Here is an 18,950-nt window from a genome sequence, read left to right as displayed (position 1 = left end):
AGGGGAAAGGAGATAGGTAGCATATATAGAAGATACAGAATTAGTGAGATATAATCATCTTTATGGACTCTAAACAACCCCACCAGGATAGATTAAGGAGAGACCATGAAGTTATAAATTCATTGACTCTAGCTAGTATGAATTCTGTATTTCTTTTTCGCATCTCACTGTTAGCAGTGGTCATATGAACTCCAAGATATTTGAGACCTTGGGGACACCATTTCATTCCTGAGGATAGTGTATGGTGTGGCATGCGGTATTTGTTAAGGGAAAGGATTTCAAATTCATCAATGTAAAGCTTATATCCAGATACTTTAGAGAAGCTAGAGATAGTCTGTAAAAGGTGTGGACCACTTTGTTCTGGATTTTTCAGGAATATACGAACATCATCTGTATATGCAGCTGTTTTAATATGAAGGTTTTGATATTGTATTCCTAATATACTATCATTTTGTCTGATAGTCTTTAAAAAGGTTCAAAAGCTAAAATGAAAAGGATTGGAGCAAGGGGGCAGCCTTGACGTGTTCCTCTGGACAGAGAGAAAAAGGCAGAAAGTTGTCTGTTCACAGAAATTGCAGATTCGGGCATTGAGTAAAGTATGTTAATCAGGGATAAAAAAGGAGGGCCAAAACCGTGCCATTTGACGGTTTTAAATAAAAAATCCCATTCAACTCTATCGAAAGTGTTTTAAGCATCTAGGGCTACTGCAGCATGAGGATCCTTGGATTGATGTATTAAATCAATAATATTCAGGAAAATTCTAATGTTAGAAGAAGATACTCTACCTTTAACATATCCAGCTTGATCTTGTTTAAGAAGTTTGGGAAGAAAGGGGAGGAGTCTACTGGCTAGAATTTTCGCATAAACCTTACAATCGGTATTGATAAGGGAAATTGGGCAATAACTTTGAGGGTTTTTATTGGGTGTGGGAAAAACAATGATCATGGCTTCAAGAAAAGAACTTTGGGCCTTCCCTTCTGATATAAAGTGAGAGAAAAGATTACTAAGTTTAGGAACTAATAAGTTGGAAAAATTAGAGTAGAAGTCTATAGGAAAGCCATCAGGGCCAGGAGCTTTGCCTTTTTTGAGAAGTTTAATGGCTTGGAGAATTTCAGCAGGGGTAATAGGAGCATTACGAGAGTTGAGATCTATCTGGGGTTAAGTGTTCCTAGGTATGTTAAGTAGAAAATCGTTGATAGAGGTATTATTGAAAGAAGCCTCGGAGGAATACAATTTAGAATAGAATTTTGAGAAAATTTGAAGAATATCTGTATCAGAGCATTTTCTGTTTTCTAAGTGGTCATGTAGGGTGACAACTCTAGCCTTTTCTTTTTTGAATTTAAGATAAGAGGCTAAAGATTTGCTATCCTTATTGGAAAGTTGGTAGATTTTTTATTTATATTTGAGCATGTTTACACAAGAGTATTGAGTAACAATTTTATTATATTGAAGTCTTAACTTTAAGACTTCTCTAAGAATCGTGGGTGAACTAGTACTAGTGAATGGAATTCTAACGGTTTTAGCTGTCTGAGAATAGATTCCGACTCTTGTTTTAGTTTTTTCTTTTTATTGGCTACAAATGAGATAATATTACCTCTGAGAGCGACCTTATAACAATCCCAGTTATTAGTAGTGGATGTATCTTCATCTTTGTTTTCAGTGAAATAATTATTATGTTGCTGGGTAATAAAGGGTGTTTGTGAGACATTGTTCAGTAGACTAATATTGAATCGCCATTTATTTAAGGGTTTACAATTACTGGGAGATTGTAGTTGGATGTGAACGGGAGCATGATTAGAGCTCGTAATGGATTTAATTTGGGCTTTTAGGAGAAGGTTTGCCATGGAGTTGGTTATGAAAATATAATCTAGTCTTGAAAAAGATGTATGGGGTGCGGAGTAAAAGGTAAAATAAGAATCATTGGACTGAAGTAAACACCATGCATCACTAAGGCCCAGTTCCGATACAAAACTGTTGAATTGTTTATGAGAAGTAGAATTGGTAAAGCGGACGCTAGATTTCCTATCTAAGAAGGGGTCTATAATTTGATTGCAATCAACACAAACAATTAAATTATGGGGATTAGTTTGTAACATGTTATTTCTGAGCTGTCTCAAAAAATTAGGATCAAGGGATGTTGGGCCATAAATGTTAAGTATGGAATATTCTTTAGAATTAATCGATAGTTTGAGCAAAACCCATCTTCCCATATCATCAGATTCATTTGAGAGTATGTTGCATTTAAGATATTTACTAACTAAAGTAATGACTCCATTTCTTTTTCCCTTTGCAGAACTAGAGGACACCTGACCGACCCAATGTTTCTTAAGTTTGGTCGCTTCTTGATTGGAGAGGTGGGATTCTTGAATGCAGGCAATTGAGGGTTTCAATCTGTTTAGATGAGATAATATTTTTGTCTTTTGATTGGATTATGTAATCCTTTAATGTTCCAAGATACAATGTTGAGCGTCACGAAAATGCGACAATGAATCTGTAAACCTTATGATATAGATACACAAAGGTGGTAAAAGAGAGGTTGCAAACATTTCGGTACCAATAGATTAGACTGATTTGGCATTTCAGTACGGGAAATAGTAATGTATCTAGTAAAACAGATGAAAATATAAAGGGAGAGAGACACAAGCAAGGGGACACAACAGAAGGGTATAACATGGACTTAGGTAACACTGAGTCATCATAAAATATTATGGATAAAGAGGTGGCTAAAGAAAAGAAGCCACACCAGTCCATGTTAATGTAAATGAAAAATTTGATGGGGTGGGGGCCGAAAAAATAACTAGGCCCGCCGAAACCCTGCTCCAGTGGAGAAAGTAGAAAGATGGGTGTTAGCATCTTCAAGTAAAAGAAGGTGACGTATCCATGTCATTCCTTTTCTGAGATTGGATATACCTACGTAGATCCGCAGAATTCTGAAATGTTGAGGTTTGTCCATTAAGAGTAACTTTGAGTGTGGCAGGATGTACAATACCATATCTCGCATTTAGTTGCTTAAATGCTGGTCTGAAGGTAAGAAGCTCCTTTCTTCTTGCCGCCGTTACTTTGGCTACATCTTGTGTTATATAAATTCTTTTTCCTTCCCAGGTTAAAGTTCTGATTTTCTTGACTTTTTCCATAATAAGAGCGATGTGCTCTTTGGATATAAAGTTGTACTGAGGCCGAGAGGTTAAGGACTCAAGGTAAGAACACATATAGGAAGGCAGTAAGATTGTCTTTTTCAATTCCTTCAGGAAGGCCAATAATACGAAGATTGTTTCTTCTATTTCGGTTTTCAAGATTTTCAGCCTGTTGTTGTAGAGTTAATACTGTGGCTTCCAATGAGTTGACCTTGTTGGAGATGTCCTCTGCTTTCCCGACCCGCCTCTCAACTTCATTCATCCTGGCCTCAAAGACAGACCACTTATTATCCGGTTGTTGTAGTTTAGCATTAGTGTCTTCCATGAAAGGTTTAACAGCTCTAATTTCTGATAATATCATTTGCATAACCAGGTTAGTTAAGTTTTCTATAGGTGGAGGAGATTTGCTTTTTTGCCTTTTGAGCGCATCAGATGTTAAAGGAGGGCCATCTTTGGATTGCACTTTCTTTGTTGCCATAGTGTGATTTAATAGAGTATTCTTTCTTTCTTTTCCTCTTCACTTCTTTCTTTATCTTCTTATCTGTTAACTTTTTACACAACTTTTCCTTTCTTCCTCCTTTTCTTCTTTTGGGTTTATTTTCTTCACTTTCTCCCTTATCTTTTACACTCTCTTTTTCTTTTTATTTCTCCTTTCTTCCTTTCCCCCTCTTTGTCTTTGTATATAATTCACTTCTTCTTTTTCTTCCTTTCTCTCTTCTTTCCTTCTCCTCCTCTCTTTTTGCTTCTCTTTCTCTCCTCTTCTATTTTGTTCACTTCCTTTCTCTTCTTGCTCCTCCTCTCTTCCCACCTTCTTCCTTCCCCTCTCTTTTTCCTTCTCCCATTTGTTTTTATTTCCCCTCTCCTCCCTCTTTCTCTTTTTTCTTCTTTTCCTTCCTTTCTAATTTCCTCCTTCTCCCCTTCCTCTCTTTTTTCATTTATCCCCTCTCCTCCTTCCTCTTTTTATATTTTTCCTTTCTTCCCTATTGCCCTCTTTTCTCCTTTCTTTTCTTCTTTTTCTCCTTTTCTTTTTCAAGGGTTATTCAAAAGTCAAGCAACAGTTTTAAACGCAAAGATACAATCTTTTTCTCCTTTAAACAAAAAAGAAAAGAAAAAACCCTTTCCTCCTCTTCCTTTCGGTTTAAATACTGTGTTGTGTGAGAAGACGGTTCCTCTAGTTAGAAGAAGGCCACGCACATCACAGTCGCCGCCCGGCTGACAGGAATAGTTAGCCACGCCGCGTACGGGATGACACGGCTTGAAGGGCCCAGCCTCCCGAAAGAAGACCACGATGAAGGACAGCTGTTAGAACCTTGATGAAGCTTCTCCGACGTCCAGAACTGAAGCGGTGGGTAAAGAGGGTAAGCGGCATCCAGAGGATCAAAAATAAGGTAAGTGAAAGTAATTAATGATGTATTTATAAATGTATTGAATTTCCACTGGAGCAGAGCCTGAGAGCTAGGCTGCTAGCTTCCACGCGCCAAGCCACGCCCCCCCGCAGGTGCCACCTTTTATTACAGTGCTTGGGAGAGTGAGGAATCCAGCATTATAAAAACATGCTAGCAATATTATGATTCATTATTCATTGGCTGTCACAAATGTATATTGGTCACATGTTATAGGATGTGCTGAAGTAGAAGTGAACAGTGGAAGGATACCTATTGATTGGTATACACTAAAATGCTTATATCCCTCGGTGCTGGGTGATTATTTGGTATCTTATGTTCATGAAGTTAAAAGTTGAATGCTACTTCAACCAAATAAATCATGTTTTTTTTTTTACATAAGTGCATGCCAAAAGAAAGGAATACCCTTCAAAATATGACTGAAAAGGATTTTGCCAAGTTCCACAATTTTGTATAGGTGCTCAAGGAGAAATGTTTTCAGGGGCCAATTTGGTGGAAGCTTATTCCACGCAGTGCCTCTGCACAGGAGTGGACATGGGCGGTGCCATTAGTCTTGGAATATGCTTGTCTCATTATGATACTTGCTTCGTGTTGTGATATGATCACCTGATATTTTTCACTTTCTGAGAAAAAAACAGCTGGTCATTAATAATAATATTGTGTTTGTGTCATGCATATCTGGGATGTGTTAGGTGCCTCAATTCTGTGTTCTGTGTTGTGTAATGACTCAATTGTCATGCCTGGTCCTGAACAAGTAACTGACATAATGCCCGTATATTTTTTGTGGTTTCGTTTTCCTATGATTTCCTCACAAGTATCATTATCTCTTCTTTTTGCTAGCATTATAAATATGCAGTGTTGGACTGCACCTACTATGATCTAGATCCCACTCCACCAGACAAATTAACGCATTCTGTGAAATCAGAAGCAGCAGCACAGCAAGAACATACAGACGACATGTGATGCTGATCTCTGCATCACTCAGTGTTCTGCATCTTTTCCATGTTCCATAAATGACTCAGACATGTTGGGAAAATCACTATCATGTGCTGCTTGTTCCAAAAACTGGTAACCAGTCTACAGGTGCCAATGTGTGATCTAGACTACAAGCACTTGGGTAGCAATGAGGATTAGAGCTCTCTGCCCCACCCACCTGGCCAAAGTGATGCTTGGGATGGTTAGTCATCCACCCCATCCTCCGCAGCACATAGACTATTTCTTCTGAAGGCATGATGTGAAGTTGTTTTTTCACTTTACTACGTTTTCATCTGGATCATCACTAAGTGCCTTGAGGCTAATGGTTTTGGAGATCCACTTCAATATGGTTTCCGTAGTAAACATCCACAGAGACTACACTCATCCATGTCTCCAACTTTCTCTCTAGTGCTTTGCACTACAAACTCTCTTCTACACTCATCCTCCGCCACTTCTACCTACCAACAACTTGCTTGTTGGCTCTCCTTGCACAACCACTCTTTTCAAGTTCCGTCTCCTACTTACAAAGCTATCAATGGTCTTCCATCTCAGTATCAGTCGGAGAGCATTTGAGTTTACTCACCCTCTCCTTCCATCTAATCCCCCTCTGCAATCAACCTCACTGTCCAATACCCTCCTTGTGCCACCTCTCGCTTCCATTCTTTCTCCCCTCTCGCCCCACTCCACTAGAGCCACTGTCCATGACAATCAAAGCCAGCCCAAATGTGTAGCTCTTCAAAGTTTGGCTTAAAATGACTTGCTAAAGAGGGAGCCCGTCCTGCTCTCTCCCCCATTCTCCCTACCGAACCCCACAACTGCCATTGTGCATATTTCTATAGTACTCCTCTGTTTGAAGCACTTTCCCCCTTAGGTTAATGTTACCTTTCTAAGCCACCTGTTTTCTTATACATTTTTTTCTCTGTGTTTTATTTTATCCCTGGTATATGCTCCACTTTTTTACACCATCAAAAACTGGCTCACCACTTGTAATGATCTTTGTTCTATAATGCAGCCACCCTTCGTGGGAATACCTCTGCTATTTGTAAATGTGTCATTGAGAGTCATTTCTGATCGAAATTGACACCTCTGTTCTTCAAATAAATACAAACTAACCTTCCAATTGGGAAGAATATTTGAACAATCTAAGGCTGGTTTGTTCCATGATTTTAGATGTGGGTCTTACAGAAAACCCTGCCAGGTTCACACTCACTACCATATCTCTGAATTACCTTCAGATATTACAGCTCATCTTGAATTTTTCCTCAACTGGTTGGAAGATGCAAGTGGGCTACTGGAATCTGTGATGAATCACGGGATTCAATCACTTCTCCTCAGGGGGGAGCCTTTCCCTGTGAGGCTGGGGAGTTGAGCCTGCTATGCAATACCCTCCCTAGGGCTAGAGGCAAACGGAACCTCACCCAGACAGACTCCCCACTTGGGATAAGGGCTCCTGTTCCGAAGAGGAACTCCCTAAATTACTTACTCACAATCCTATTGTAACCACAATGACTGGAAGAAGACATACAAAACAAGTCGTTATTTGTTATTGCCAGATAGAATCTACGAGAAAACCTGAAAAAGAGAACTCCACTGGTACTGAGACGAAGAAAGACATTGGGGTAATACCTGTTTCTAACAGAACAAAGAAGAAGGACTTTGTCGCTGCTCAAGGCAAGTCCCAAAGCTGCATCATAAAACAAGTAGGAGGAGTCTTAAGAGCCAGAAGCCCAGGAGTTTGAAATCAGCTGTGCGGGTAAAGCGGATAGATAGAGGGACACACAGTATTTAAGGCTAGAAGAAAACTGGTGTGTGATCCAAAACGGGAGGAAAAGCAAAGCCAGAGAAGTTGGAAGACTGAAGTCTAGCACTGGCAAGTTAACCCAAAGTGGTGGCGTGACTGAGAGTCAGTGGACGGTGAAGTTCAAGAACAACACTGAGACTACTTACCCAATTGCCACATGAGGCATGCACATGAAGGTGAAGGATAGAAGGAAGCTGAAAGGTGAGAGCGAACCTGACCAATGGAGAAGAAAATCCCATCCTGACGGCAGGCCCATTTACAACAACCCTACGAGCAAGAGGTAACAGGGAAGGCGGGAGACCCGGGAGGTATACCAACAATAACGAAGGGAAGAATCCTACTCGTCCCAGTGGGGAACAGGGATTTAAAAAGAGTGAGACTCATTACTGGGTTACTCATACTCGTCCCAGTAAGGAACAAGTAAACATGAAGAGTGAGAATCATAGCATGAATACTCATACTCGGCCCATTGACAAACTAGTGTAGAGGAAGAGAGAGAATCATTACGTGAATACTCATACTGGTCCCAGTGACGAAACCAGTGTAGAGAAATAGTGATAATCATTACTGGGTCACTCATACTCGTCCCAGTGAGGAGAGTAGTATGGAAGGAGAGTGAGAATTATTACAGGAGCAATCATCCCTGTGCCAGTAAAGGACTGGTGTTGCAAACACATAAGAAGGCCTCAATCAACTTTACCAAAATGGAAAGACACTCAGGTGAAGGAAAGTGTGCCCTACAATTGTAATGTTGCTAAATTTGTCCAATGGATTCCAAAAAGACATGCAGTGCTGCAATGGTGACTTCTTGTAAACTGGGAAAAGGCAAATTTTGACTGAGGAAGACAAACATCAGCATGTAACATTGACTTCTATGCAATACAAGACTGTGATCTAGAAATCTAAGTGAAGTTGAAGGGGGTACTCATGTCTTTTCAACTGTTATACTAAAGAAATACATTACACATGGACAGAAAGCCTATATTACATGTAAACAGTTACATGTAAAACAACGCTTGTCTGTTTAAAATGCCATTTCTTTCAAAATTATACATGCAGCTTGCTTTTGCAGCTTCCCCCATTGAACTGTTGGGCTGTGTAGCTGGATCTCTGACCTCAGGGACCTTTGAGTGAGGCCTACCGGAACTGCAGGTGTGCTTCAGCAAAATGCTAACAAATACACTGTTTTTTCAGATCAAAATTGTTGAAGGGTCAGATAAGGAAAGACAGGCATGGCCTTTCAGAACTCTCATGGGCACAATAAAATGCCTCAGATCTTCAAACAGAGAATGTTAATGGAACTTCAAAGACTGTTACATAAACAGCTAACATGGATAAGCAGATGTCCAGGTCATGTGACTTTGGAGAAAACGAAACTGACTGGGTTTTGAGAAATGGAAACTCAAGGATGGCCCATATTAATGTATTGCCATTTAAATAACATGGGACACCTTTTCATTAATAAGAGGAAAACTGAGCGTTGTTATGAGTTCATTCAGGACTCATTTTGAAGATGGCCAAAAGCCCGTCAGTCCTATGTAAATATTGATTGTATGTGATGTGTAGAATTGAAGTTATTAAGAAAACTGTGATTCTGGTCTTCTCATAAATCAGAGAAATATAAAAGTTGATGAGGGGATGGAAAGCAAAATGAATGTCTGTACTGTGAAGTTCAATGGTCATAACTATTGGGGTGTATGAATGAACCACAAAAAATGATAGCTCCCGCCATGAAGGTCCTGCTGTGATCACCGTAATGTCCCGAGATCCGGCATCAATGAATCCAAAAATATATATTAGTGTGGTTATCTGTAAATTGCAGAAAGTTATCATGTGCAATTTTATGAGAGACAAAAATGTTGCTTTAAATGTCATTTTAAAAAGATGCATTTCTCTTATCCCCTCATTATTCATAATCTAGACCTCCTAAACCCTTTGCCCTTTCGGCTGGCAGATGTGGGCTCTAGAAATGTGGGAAGAAAGTCAATGTCTAATCCAATGTGTGGGAATATTCATAATGTGGATGCGTCATAAGTACTATATAATAACAGTTCCCTATAATGAGAGAGAGAGAGAGAGGAGAGACAGACAAGGACAGAAAAACAAAGTCAGAAGGTAGACAGAGAGAGAGAAAAGGAGAAACTTGGACTCTTGCTGAGGACCTTTGATTGGAAAACTGGGAGCCCCATCTGAGAGAGGCCTGTGGCTGGTGGACCTTGCTATGAATATAGGCCTGAGGTGTGAGTAGCCTATCTGTTACCAAAAGAGGGTCCTAAATTCTGGCTGGTCTCCTGAGTGAAGAACAGAGATCTCCATGTAAGTAGACATATCCCCAAGCTATCCATTGTGTGGGGGAAACTACCTGCCTTAATCCTTTCCATTAAATTTTGGGTGGAGAGGCAATAACTGTTCAGACCCTTAGCCATTTCATTAACATTGATTAAATTAATTCCCCTACGTAAAAGATCACAGGATGATTCTTGTTAAAATTCAAAATGAACTAATCTAATTCCCAGTGTGTTATAGTTACTTTAGCTGATAAAGTAATTGGGTGACCCTATTTTCCTGTAACCCTCGACTTCCTTACAGAAGAGGGGTGCCCCTGGTTCCAAAACAAGAATCCCAAAAACTCCGCCTTTCAATTGAATGTGTTCTGTTCCAAACTAAATTCCCAATGAACTCCCACCCGCCAAACCTTGCCTTCAAACTAGGGGCTGTCATAGATAACTGATGCCTAGGGGTGGGGGCACTGGGAGAAAAGAGCATGTTGATAAATAGGGTAATGATTTTGTGTTTCTAAAGTTTCCTATGTTTTAATGTGCAGAGAAATTCTATGTGTGATCTAATTTAAAATTCAACCTGTGTGTGGTTGTTGCAATTGAAAGTCTATTAAGAAATACATGTCAGTCTATTAACGTAAATGTAACTTAAATAAATATATATTTCTACTTCTATACAGCGGCCTGGTTCCTGGCTTGCCAGTGGCACAGGGGGTAGAAGCTGAGTGGTATTAGACAGGTTGGAAACCTGACCAAGTCTGAATCTGTCAGTCGTTTTACTGTGCAACACCTTGATTGGGGGGGGGGAATCCCTGAGTTGAGAGTGTCTGTCCAATAAATAGTTATCGTAGGGTCAATATAGGCCAGTTTTGGACTCAACAGATCTTTCTTTTCGGACTCACTGACGACTGGCAAGCACCCTAGTTTGGTTAGGCAGGGAACCACCAAAGTTTAGGGAAAGTCAGGCATTTTCATCTTTTCTTTAAATAAAGATGGAGTCAAAATGAAAGATTTGATTCCGGGTCCTTCTTCTGACCCACCACAGATGGCATACCCAACTTTCAAACTCCTTGTCTGGGCTTGTCCACCACTGGTAATTATCCATAAAATTGTTGAAGAAGGTAAGCCTTTAATTGCTTGAGAAACAAAGAGATCCAAATGATGGAAAACTGCGTCCCCAGCACACTATCTGAAAGGCAAAAAGCCTAAAGGATGATATATAGAAAAGTTCCTAAATTGACTCTATTCAAAATTTCAATAGTTACAATCCATGTTTCTGAATAACACGAGTAGATTCATATCATAATTTCATAGATTAGCATATACAAACTATATGACACCTTTTAGTTAAAAGAAACCATTTTTCTTTTTATTTGTTGTGGTCGGCCCAACACGTTTCGAGTATATAACACTCTTCATCAGGGGCAGCAGATTCAATAAGTTTCACATTTATCTATAAAAAAGGAAATTGCTCAACATATATATTAGATTTCACATGTGGCTACAAGAACATATAACATATAAAGTACATTAATTTCAGTCATCCTGTTACTAGTTCACATTTGATCCTAATTATGCATAACACCATTTTTTAGAATTTCACTAAAAATGTTGACAGACTTAAATCTGCCTGGTCTACCGATTAGGGTCTTCCGATAAAATTTAATCCACTTCATTCTCAATCATTATTTTGTCAATAACCTGTTTCAAAACATGGATTCATGTAGCCCAAAATTAGATAAAATTGATCTGCATACTCATCCCCATGGAAGCTTTGTAAATGAACCAAAATTGGTGGGAATTGTGTAGAACAAGAACCTTACCTAAAGAAATGGGGGTAAGCGTTCTTCAATTGAAGATGATGACGCACATCATTGTAGTGGGGGGTTCCCGTAGCCAAAAAGACATATAAATGAAATTATCTCGGTTACTGGAGGAATATTTAAGCAATATTAAAGCAAACTGTGTTTAAAAAAATAATTGAAAAAAACTGCAATCCATGCAAGTTGTGGAGGCCTTAAGTCCATAGAGTGAACTTGATAATATTTTGGTTACTTTAATAGCGAAAAAAAGCTATGCACCTTTTATAAAGGTAATCTGGTGGTGAGGTACACTCACATTTTTGCATGGTTCTCTATAGAAGAGATCAAAAATAGTATAAAGTGTTTACTTTTGCACAAAAATGGGTTGTCATAGGATGTAGATAAAGATTTGTCAAACTCTACCTCATATAGAGAGTGTTTCTTCAGGTGAGGTAAAAGAAAGGAATTAGGTCGCATTCAGTCTCTAGTAGGCAGCTTCTGGGGCTTAAAAGAATAACCTCTGAAACCAACACACTGCAGGATGAATACATACTATGAGAAAAAGATTCTTGGATAGAGGTTTTCCTCCGGAAACAATCGACAAAGCTATCATATGAACGGAAACACATGACAGGAACGTACTACTTCAAGGCAATGCCAGGAAAGAAGAAAAAAGTTTGATCCATACGCTTAAATACTGAAATATGGGCAGTTGGTCTGCAGGTATTGTGAGGTGTCTCTTAATCAGATCTGAGAAATCACTTTTCATTGTTCACACCTTGGTCTGTTGAGTAGTGCCCGTTTGCCAATAGGACCTTGAGGCCCTGAAAAGTATGCAATTAAAAGAAGAAGAGCAAATCTATTTGCATTATGGATAATTCCATAATGCAAATGTATTCGTTGTATGTCACGGGAATACAAACATATTTAGATTCTCTGCAAATACAAAGACTGGCGTGGTGTCGCTAATGCCCTTCACATCGCTCGGCGAGTACCAGGAGTGGTGATATGAAATGCCCATGCCCGGATACAAGAACAACCTGTAAAAATCATTAGGTAGACTGTCAATGACGTCATGCACTCAGTGTCCTCAGTCGGTGCTCGAAAATCAGCCTACAGAGGAACATGATAGGCTCTTCACCGCTACCACTCACTGCCTGTCACAGGCCAGGATGGGGGCAGGAAGCTGAGTGGGAGGGGTGAAAAGGGAGTTGGCTGACCCACTGCGTGCGTCTGGAGTGTGGAGCTGTTGAAGCCGAAGTAAGTGTAGGTATGATTTCATGCCTGCCTGTGACTAAACATGTTTTTTTCTCTGAATGCGGATGGAAGTGTTTGTTCGTGAGTGAATGGTGAACATAGAGGTTGGCGAGTGTGGGTGACAGAATGAATGATGAATGGGGGCGGGGCATAGGTCAATGGAACACCTGAGCTGACACCATGCCCAATTAAGAAGATTAGGTTCCACTTCCAATTAAAAAGAGTAGTTAAATTTTAGAGTGTGTGATGGTGCCGAAGACAGGATTCAAACCCAGCTCATTAGAATCAGGGTAGAGACACTTAACCACAAGAGGATATAAACTGGAGGGTTGTGAAATCTGTTATCAGAATTTTAATCTGCAGGGAATATTTAAATACTGCTTTAGATTTAAAAGGCATATGCTTTTTGTACTATGGTAGCAATTTTATAGGAAATTATCTCCTTGGATTATTTTTCAATGTGCATAACTAATAATCTGAGAGGCACATATTTATTTTTCCTGGCAACGGATACACACAAAGTAGAGCTGTGCCCCCAACACCGCACAGGAGACCAAAAGAGAGGAGGTGGCGCAAACGAGAGCACAGGGCGTTGGGACGGGTGCAGCCCTGGGGAATCATCAGCGATGGGCATTAACAACCTGGGAATACTCACCTGGAATGTCACGGGACCAAACAATTACATCAAGAGGCTAGGGGTGCATGCATATTTGAAAAGAAAGAGAATACAAATAGCGCTATTACAAGAAACGCACCTCACAGCAGACAAACTGGTCGTGATAGCTAGGAAATGGGGAGGGAAGTTGTGTGGCTCGACGTTCTCAGTAAATGTAAGAGGGGTAGGGTTCTGGTATGGATAGCCCCCTCACTCCCCTTCCAGCTGCTAGAATTAAAAAAGGATGAGGACGGCAGGATTGTACTGGTACACGGTCTGCTGGAACACAGGGAGGTATGCCTCATAAACACCTATGCACAGAATCATGACGCAACTGCATTTTTCAAGTCACTCTATCCGAAGCTGGGATTTACAGAGGGGCGACATGGGTTTGGGGAGACAACTTTAACTACACACTTAATCCCAAACTAGACAGGTCGGATGAGAAGCAAGGCAAATCGGCACCGCCGGCTAAAACACTGGGATCCCTATTGAAAAACCTGCAGCTGGTGGACGTTTGGAGGGAGTAACATGAAGGGGAGCGAGGATACTCACATTATTCGGCCCCCGATGGAACACACCCCCAAACAGATTATATCTTCACGGGAGTAGAAACTCTGGGAGTGTTCAGGGGCACGGGATATAAGGCCAGGGTGCTGTCAGACCACGCCCCGCTGACGGCGACCTGGCAGTTGACAGCACCAAGGACACTGATACCCACATGGAGACTGAGAGCCGAGGTCCTGCACAATGATACCTTCAAGGCCCACCTAGAGGATAAGATAAAAGTACTTTGAAACCAATGCAGGCAGCATGGCGAAAGTAGGAGCACTATGGGAAGCCTTTAAGGTTGTTATAAGAGGGGCGGCAATAGGTAAAATGGGCGGATTTAGGGCGGATATACAGAAGTCCCTGGAGGACTTGGAAAACAACATAGCGCAGGAGGAAAGTAGACCTGCAGGAGGAGACAAGGGGGAGGCAAGATTGCTGGAATTACGCCAAAAGTGCATATTCGAATGGGAAAGGCTGTGGAAACTAGACTATGCAAAGTATACCCAGAAGAAACACACGAAAGGGGACAAACCAGGGAGATTGTTAGCCTGGCTATGCAAACGAGTGGAACCAAGAGAGATGGTTAATAGCATCATGGATGAAGAAGGGAGGGTAGTCAGGGCACAAAGGAAGATAAACAACAGATTGTCCAGATTCTACAAATCCCTATACACACGGAACGCAAAAGGCCAGGACACAGACATTAGAGTGGCCCTGGACCAAATAGGCCTACCACGGCTGGAGGGTGAGCAGGTGGCCACATTGGACGCACCCCTCATGCTAGAAGAAATGAGTGCAGTAATAGCTGAACTACCGACTGCTAAAACGCTGCGACTGGATGGGCTCCCCAGGGAATTTTATAAGGTATACAAGGATGTCCTGCTGCCAAACATTCTGGGATTCTTTACAGAAGCATACGAGACAGGAACGCTGCCCAGTAGCCTTAGAGATTCAGTAAAAGTATCCATACTCAAACCAGGGAAGCCCCTGCAGCACTGGCGAACAGACTCAAGAAAGTGATAGGCAGCTTGATACACTCATACCAAACTGGGTATGTCCCGGCGCACTGCACCTCATGGAACTTATGCAGACTACAGCATGTAATAGACAGCCTAAACCGCCTTAACATAAACTGCCCAGTAGCCTTCCACAATGCAATTAAAGCCTTTGGTTCAGTAAGGTGGGACTGGCTCCTAGGGACCCTGGAGCAGTTTGGGATTGGCAAGGCCTTCATGAGGTGGGTGAGACTGATTTCCACAGCACCCAGGGCGTGCGTGAGAATGGGGAAACATATCTTAGGAGTATGGGAAGTGCAGAAGGGTACTAAACAGGGCTGCCCACTGTCGCTGATGCTGTACATCCTAGCATTGGAGCCGCTGGCAATCTTCCTTAGAAAGGAGTATGCAGAAGCTGGGCTAGTGATAGATGGGTGATACACATGGTGTCCTTGTACGCGGATGACATGCTATTGTACGTCAACCAACCTGAGAATAATCTACCATGCATACTGGATGTAATGGACCAGTGCGCCCAACTCTCCGTTATCGGAATAAATAGGGGAACATCTTGGCTGTTCCAACTTGGAGAGCCGAAGGGCCTAGCTAAAGAACAACTACCGGACTTGGGACTAAGGTGGGTGGTAAAAACATTTAGCTATTTGGGAGTGAACGTGTGGCATGACCCTGCCGCTACACACATGAATAATACACAGAAGGCATTGGTGGGGGTGGAAAACTCTATGAGACTCTGGGAGAAGCCGTCCATCAATTTTTAAGCGACTGGACAGGTTGGCAAAGAAATTCCTGTGGGGAGTGGGAGAAATACAATTGCCCTTAGCACTTTATAAAGGGACTATAACAGTGGCGGCATGAGGATATCCAACTTTCAGCTGTACTACCTGGCAGGGCAGCTGCAGTGTGTGACAAACTGGTTTGGAGATGAAGTAACCCTGCACACGCAACTATTACAACCATTGCTCGCACTCCACTAGTTGAAGGAAGTATTATGGGTGGGAGACCTGAGGCTACGGAGGACCTCCGGATTATTGAAACTTGGCAGGAACCTGTGCAGAAGAGCATGGTGACTCCTAGGAGCCCCAGACCTGTACTCCAAGGACATCCCCATAACAGGGATAATGGGATCGCAACAGGGCCTAGTTGGACAGTTAAGGAAGCACTGGGAGAGCAAAGGGAAAGCTATGGTAGGAGATCTACATGAGGCTGGGAAGGTGCTGGAATTTACGGCCCTGGTGAGCAAGTATGGCATACACAAGGGCAGTACTTGACACACTTGGGCATGATAAGGAGGATGGACCGGAGATGACCAGGTATAAGGGAAGGGAGGGAATCCACCACTGTACTAGACACACTGTACGATGTGTCGGAAGGGGGACATGTAGTCTCAAGGATCTACAACCTTTTTCTAGAAGGGCTGCACACTGGGGGCTAAGCGGTGCACAGGAAGTTGGAACGGGGCATGGAAAGGGATGGTACAGACACCGAATGGCAGAGAGAACTGCAGTACACTAAAGAAGTGTCTATAAACGCAAGATTTAAACTTACCCAAACATATGTGCTGCATAGAGCATACCTAACCCCGCACCCAATGTCAAGTATACGCAAGAACATTACTCAGGTCTGCCTGAGGTGTAACAGGGAGAACGGGGACATGATGCACATGTTCTGGACATGTCCTGTGATAGTGAGATTCTGGCATAACATAGCAGAAAAGGTGAAGGGAGGAGGGATTCAAATGCACGATGGCCCCTGGAATTTTGCCTGCTGGGATTGTCCCCAAGGGGGGGTAGGACCACCCACCTCTCTAAAATGAAGGAACTGATATGCATATTGGCTAAGCGCAGAGTAGCAATGGCCTGGAAATTGAAGGAGGGTCCCAGAGTTGAGGCCTGGTGGGCAGACCTGAGACGCTGTGCGTTGGCTGAGACTGCAGTGTGGCATAGGGCGGTGCAGGAAAGGACTCATGAGAGGAGTGAGGGAATGGAAGCTTCGAATGAACTAGTACACAGGCTGTTTGATACAGAGCACAATGAGAACCCAGGAATGGGAAAGGAGAGCCACACCTAGATGAGGCACATCGGAACAAGGAACCATGCGGGGACGCATGAGTGGGACGAGAGCATGAGCCCACACTGCCCAGGGGGAACGTCAAATACCGAACAAAAATGAGGAGATGAATATGTTATAAATGTCACATTAGCGCCATGCAATGTCCGTGAGAGAGAATACGCTTTGTTTGTCAACCAAAATAAAAAAAAATGTTTTAGTAAACAATACTTATTTTTCCATTGCACTTTCTAAAATGTATATATGTGCATATTTCACTTTATCATCTGTTCACTTCCTATGAAGTCACTTGCCATTGCATATGTTAATGAGTCTCACCACTTTTTTTGGGTGTGTGCCCTGCACAGGGGCAACGCCAAAATGAGTGTCGTTATGTGTGTGTGTGGGGGGGGCTAAGATTTTTCTGTAGCAGACAGGACGATTCTTCTTCTTGTAGCATGAGTTTTTACTGAGCATCAAGAGTAAAGTCAGCATGCTGATTATTGATATGTTTCTTACTGTTGCATGATATTTTGTACTGATAACAAGGGTAAAGCCTGCATGATGGGTATTATTTCTGCACTGCTAGACAGGCATACATCGGTGCAGCCAGTCTGGATATATTTTCTTACCGTGGCATGGCATATTTTACTGGAGATTAAGGGTAAAGTTAATATGATGAGTGCTCTTACATGGCCATACCGACCTACATTAGTGCAATCAGTCTGAGTATGTTTTCTTACTGTGGCTTGGCATTTGTTACTGGCAAAGCCAACAGGGCTATGTTCTTATATGGTAATACTGGCATATATTTGGCAGCCTGCATGAACATGTATGGGCACAGACCGCATGAGCATTTTTGTATACTTGCATATATTGCGGACCAAGGCACAATGGAAATAGATTGGAAAATGTGCCTGTACAGTGTTGGTGACTTGTATTGGATTTGTTTCATGTGTTATCCTTCAACGCCGATTGTAAACTCTGTGGCTTTTTACCCAATTGTGTGCTGTAACAGCCCTGATCAGCCCTTGGTTGATTTGGGCTTCTTCGCTTGGTCATTCCTGCAGATTCATTGGAAACATGTACACCCCTCCAATTAGAAGAAATCAGCGGCTGCCACTGGTGTTGAGCACAGGACTGTTTACTTGCATATACAGATATCTTCAATAACTGCAAAGGGGAGCTTCTGGGAGATTGGCCATTCTTTCAGACCCTTTCACATTCTGTTCATGGATTGGATAAACACGTTTGGCATAATATGAACAACATCTTAAAAAATAACATTTACTTGTCACCTTTATATAAAAGTTTTTTTTAAAACACTGTGTACTGTTTTTGCAATTTATTAGACACAGAATATTCACACGTGTAGCTGTTGGGAATGAATCCTATTAAACTCCAGGCTTTAATGCCTTTGTTTACTTTTTGTATGAATCCTCAGTGCCTCTGGTGCTAGTGTTCACTTACTTACTGCTCAAATAAATGCTGTGTTTTCTTTGCAGAAAAAATCTAGCTCTTACACCGGGGGCCGGGTTCGTCATGGCACAGTAAAAAAAACATGCGTAAAAGGCATGCAAAAACTCTTGGCACAGGATTTTTGCGTTCTGCAATATATTTATCAGTTTGCATGGTAGAGCATGGGCACATGGTGCAAATACTGCCCCCAACTCCTCATTTGCTGAACCATATAAAGTCACATGCTTTGCTACCAGTTTATGAAATTCGTGATGGTTGTAAGGCATTTAGGAATGTGCCTGTTTTCGCACCCCTAAAAGAGGCCCCATTCCAAGGGCTGCAATGGGGATTAACGGCCCGGCAGCTCAAGTTATAGGCCTTAGTGACGCGAGGGCGGATAACGAGGGATCCAGCCGGTAAACCCCTGTTCCAGCCCTTGCAACAGGGGCTTAAGCCTATTAGCACCCTGGATTGCTAAAGCCACCCTGATTCAAGGACTTTCCACGGATTATTGGTCTGCGAGATGCTGGTTGGAGGTGCTCCTGAGCAACATTTGCATACGTCCTAGCAAC

Source organism: Ambystoma mexicanum, chromosome 10, assembly GCF_040938575.1.
Source record: "Ambystoma mexicanum isolate Mex_15411 chromosome 10, UKY_AmexF1_1, whole genome shotgun sequence".
Classification (NCBI taxonomy): domain Eukaryota; kingdom Metazoa; phylum Chordata; class Amphibia; order Caudata; family Ambystomatidae; genus Ambystoma; species Ambystoma mexicanum.
This window is presented reverse-complemented; position numbering follows the sequence as displayed.